We start from the raw sequence: 5,108 nt of genomic DNA, 5'->3' as shown, positions 1-5,108 counted from the left end.
AAAAAAAAAAAAGCAAAAACGGACAAATTAATTACGTTTTCCCTTTTTTTTTTTATATTGATCCTTTTTGAAAACCAGTCTCGTTTAAAATGTGCTCACCGACCTTCCAACTACTGGTCTAAAAACATGACTGTAGATTTTTCAACCGAATATTGGTAGAATAATGTCATGATGGTAGATATTTTCAATCGAATGATGGTAGAATCGAACGATGCTACAAATTTAAACACATTTATTTTTCTTTTTGAAGTAATAAGTATATCAGATTCGAAGCAGTGAGTATTAGATGTGAACTACTAATTTTATGTTTGAGGATATGCCTTTTAGTCCATCGAGGTGTATCAAATTGGTTAAGAACAACTACAAAACTATGTATGGGTAGCAAAATCATTTGTATCTGTTTGTCACTAGGATATGATCCGTGCCATGACGGCCTAGATTGGGCTTTGTTTTTGACATTGAAATCCATAAATAGGAAAAAAGAAAAATTTATAAACCAGTACGACCTACTAAATTTTATAGTAAAACCGAAAGATATTTGTGTTCATTTCAAAGATTAATTTTCTTTTCGAATTTTTGATTTGTATTCATTTCAATTTTTTGATTATTTTTCTCTTTTTCGATTTTTAATTCTTCGACGATTTCGAAAATAAAATTTGCAACAATGGATCTCTCAAAGATACCATATGTTATACACACTAGTTTTTAGTCGGCATACATATGTTATACACGCTATTTTTTAGTCGGCATAGTTCTCCATGCCGATTGTTGCAGTTGGCACCGAAAGACAATGCCGATTAAGAAGTAAAGTAACCCCCAGTTTGTGGCGGTATCCCCTAATTTCACCACCTTAATATACCTGGATTCGGACAACACAGTAAAACATTATTGCATTGTGGTTGTGAGCTTGGTTGAATTATTGCTTTCCTATTGAAATGCAAAATGCAGCATTTTTAAAGTTTACTTCACTGTGTTGAAAAGATCCGGATATCTTTAAATTAACCATATAGCTGCAATTCCACATTGTCCGTTGAGTTTTTAGTTGATCAGTTTTTTACTGCGGCATGCGATGGTTTGTGGGTGGGACACAAATATAACATTTTTCCTTTAATCAACAATCTTACTAACATGGATAACCTTATATAAAATGGAGCCTGGCGACACTTTGTTCCACAACATTCGAAAGCTTTCAATAAAACTTAATCGTCTACTAACTGAAACATGCTATGGCAAACTGACGAATTTTAAGTTTTTCTGTTGCCCACTTGATGGTAGCTACTGCAGCTAGACTCTCAGCTATGATGGGTGAACCTGTTAGTAACATGGATGATTACACTTCTCTAATGCAACTATAATATGAACGATGAGCGTTAGACATAGCTTAGACCCATATGCTGGTTAGATGATAGAAAGAATAATCATTTTCGACCAAGTCTGACGTATTTGTTGTAAAATACAACCATTTCTGGTCTGGAAGATTATTGTAACCCAAATTAAGTAGCAAATTTATAGGATAGCAGGATCGATAACTCTTAGCCATCGTGAACAACTTTTTTACTGAGTTGCATAACTCAAAAGTATGTCATTATGAAAATCTCTTGAACTGTAAAAAGGTGAAACCATCCAATAGCATCTAACTTGAACCTGGCAAGCAAATGTAAAAATTGGAGAATTATAAACCAACATGCAATCACGCAAGGTCGTAATAATTCATGAAATAAAAATAAATTGGAGAAAGGTACAAAAGAACCAAAAGGAAATTACGTGAAACTAGAAAACCTTATGTCAGAGCTTGCAAAACAGAGGAAAAATACAAATATCATGGCCACACTTTACAGTGACCATCCAAAGATTAAGCAACCAAACAGAAATTCACTAACAGCAAAACCCAAACATTGTAATTCATAAGCACACAAAAATAACTTGCGATGAGACTGACACCTATGAGCTTAGGTTCACCACTCATTAGTAGGTCGAGAAAGCGAATCCTCCTTACGCTTATTGCACATCCCTAACCAAATAAAAGTCTTTCTTGAGCAAACCCCCTAAATATTAAGGTATGGAGTAACGATACATTTTTTTTTAGAAACTTCATGACCATTGCTACAATGGAATCTTGTAATGTTAACTAATCAAAAAATCATCATGAAAAGCTTTACAATACCACAATGTATACAAATAACATGTTAGTGCTTACCTCAGGTGAGACTGAGAGAACTAATCCCTTTCCCATTTCTTTGACGTTTGCCTTCTTCCTTAGTATAACTGGCTCATCCATAGCTTCATTAAACCTGCCTGTGAAAGAGAATTTGAAACTTAAAAAAATGACATGGAATTGAATCCCTGATGATGAAACAAATTAATTGAAATAATCATATTCAAATACTATTGCTAATTAATAAAAGTTCACTTGAAATAATTGAGCTTGTTATGGTTACGAAACAAATTAGCTGAGGAAAATTTCACACAATGAATAATCACATTCCAATACCATTGCTAATTAATGTAAGTTCACTTGAAATAATCAAAGAGTTTTTACCATTTCTGTGATGCAGTAGAGAAAATGCGCTTAGCATAGAAGTGAATTGTCCCCAAGAACCTCTTTCTTGAGCTGGGATTTAGGAAAAATCACCAACTAAATTTCGAGTTGGGGGCAAAGAATTTAAGTCCCGGTAACCGAGTATTCCAGCATGAGCCTGAACATTGAACTCTATTAGATGACTTGTCATATTACCCAAATATAAATTACTGAATAGAAGCATGAAAATTAATCATCCTGCTTGAAATAAAATAACAAACCTGCGGTAGCCATAGCTACCCTTTTCTGAGACCATATACTTTTGTTTTTGCCGTTAATGGTACCTTTTATAAAGTCAATAAAAAATATACTGAATTCTGCTTAATCACAAAAAACCCATAAAACATAGAACACTCGTTAAACGCAAGTGTACCTTTCAACCACATTTCTTAGTTGTTAATTATCATTGAAAAACTAAAAAATAGCATTACAGAACTATACAAAAAGCGAAAGGATTAGCTCTAGTGTTCACTTTACATATCTCTAAATTTCAAACACCACATAGAACTTGTCTTACAGGTGACAATTGAATCTGCATAAATATGGGGTATGCTACATTAGTCTCAGGAAAAATACTGCTTTATGTCATTGTTTGACTGAACCTTGCATGTCCGAGAATGCCAATACAAATATCATGCCCAAATATACCTAATTAAACATAAAGTCACTCAAAGATCGATCAAACCTTTGTGTATAAGAGAAGACAAACACAATAAAGAATTTTATCCAGCCACATAGGGAAACAAAGTAGTAGCGCTTGCTTCGGATAAAACATCTAATCCCTTTCTTTTTTTCCTAGACATTTAACTGCACTGCTTTCTTACTGTAGTCGGTACCATAATGATCAGAAGAGCTTCGTTAAACCTACGTACCAATAAAGTACTTTCATTAAGTTCATGGTGGTGGAATGTAAAAGCCACATCGACCTGAATTCATAGAACTCATAGGTGATCTTGTCAGTATTTTATATGACGACCTGGATACACCCTTTATAGATGACTTCTCATAATAACACGAAAGACTATGGAGACGGAGAAAAAGTAAATATGTGGAAGTTAGGGGATTGCGTATTACCTTCAATCTGGAGAATTTTCATATCTATTCTGAGAGCCTGTTTATATCAAAGTCGGAAGCAACATAAACAGTGAGAAACTTTCATAATCCGAAAATACATTCAACTTAAAAAAAAACACCCAATAGAACTCAAACACATAAAGTTCCTATGAGGACGCTAAGCAATACGAATCAACTTTCAGAGCTTCACACAAACACCCTAGATAACAAAATTGAGCGTGAAAGGGAACTAGAACAAATCAACCTACATAAACGAATGAAATATATGCATGAGATGCCACATAAGTCCAATGCGGCCGAACAATTAATGTGAAGAAAATAGTGATAAATTTCCCAATCAACAAAACAATAGTGCAGCATACCTTGGAATTGCATCAGTGAAAAGGAGAAAAGGCTTTGTTCTCTGGTTTGTACTTTGTTTTGTACAATCCATGAATTGCGCTTTAATGAGTAAGAAGAAGAGAAACGGCTTGCAATTATGAATGAAATTTCATTAATTCGGGACAATGGCTGAGATTGAGATGGGTGAATAAAAAGCTTAAAACCTAGGATCTATCCCAGCCCTTCTTCATGTCTGTAATTTAGATCTCTGTCCAACGCCACCTCCAGCAAATGTCTGAAATGGTTTTCGATTCCAAAAGTTAGAAACAGATTCACATCCAAGTACCAAGAATTACGACAAATTGATATGCCCGGATTCATTTTTATATTTGTTTGACAATAACACCAATATGAGACAAATATTTGAATAATGTGGAAGAATCGCCATTTTTTCTGAAAATTACTCTCAGACCAAAGGACAATAAAACATCAATGAATTTGAAAAACTTTGAACAATGGAATCCATATTATACATTGAATTTTTTTAGATAAAACCGCCAAAAACATTTTCCTCTTGGCACAACGTATCCATTAGACCAAAGGATAACTCTAAACTTGAATTTGGGGGAAAGCATCCAAGCCTGTAGAACCATAAGTAACAAAATACAGTAGGAAAAAAACAAACAAAACTGCATGTTTAGTTAAACTAACCAAAGAGGTTATAGAGACAGAGAGAAAGTTGTTACCATGAGATTATTTAGTTTAGCTTAGTGACTTTGTTCTTTCAGAACCGAGAAATCATGTGTTTATCAAAAGCAGAATCAACATAAAACAATGAGACTCTCATAGTTCGTAAATACCTTCAAAATCAACTTAAAATAAGAACCCTAATTTTAAGATAGAGTCATACCTGGGATTAATGGATCCACTGCAAAAAATCTTTATGCGTTTCGGTTTATAAGATTCCATTGTAGTGATTGCAAAGAAAAAGAGACGACTTCAATTCCATTGATTGCAGATAAATCCCATCGATTGCCAAGATATTTGAAACGGCCGAGACAATGAATTACTTTGGTGCGTTTTTTTCTTTTGGTCTTCCATTGAAGGAGAGAGGAAACATAAATCCAACGTGGCT

The 5,108-nt window shown here is 34.0% G+C and overlaps 1 long non-coding RNA gene across 4 annotated transcripts; it reads right to left on the bottom strand.

The window, feature by feature from the left end:
- Positions 1-1,164: 1,164 nt before the first annotated feature.
- Positions 1,165-5,108, bottom strand: LOC113275481. Of its 4 annotated transcripts, XR_003323618.1 has the most exons (7): positions 4,884-5,108; positions 4,015-4,268; positions 3,653-3,689; positions 2,800-3,442; positions 2,540-2,696; positions 2,198-2,295; positions 1,165-1,644 (listed from the first exon to the last, which is right to left on the bottom strand). It is a non-coding gene; the product is annotated as an uncharacterized LOC113275481 (long non-coding RNA). The 4 variants fall into 4 exon arrangements; XR_003323617.1 differs by having other exon boundaries at positions 2,540-3,442; XR_003323620.1 differs by lacking the exon at positions 4,884-5,108 and adding an exon at positions 4,720-4,852 and having other exon boundaries at positions 2,540-3,442.

The sequence above is a fragment of the Papaver somniferum genome, chromosome 4 (assembly GCF_003573695.1).
Source record: "Papaver somniferum cultivar HN1 chromosome 4, ASM357369v1, whole genome shotgun sequence".
NCBI classification, from domain to species: Eukaryota; Viridiplantae; Streptophyta; class Magnoliopsida; order Ranunculales; family Papaveraceae; genus Papaver; species Papaver somniferum.
Note: the sequence above shows the minus strand (reverse complement) of the source record. Positions and strands in the feature narration are given on the sequence as shown.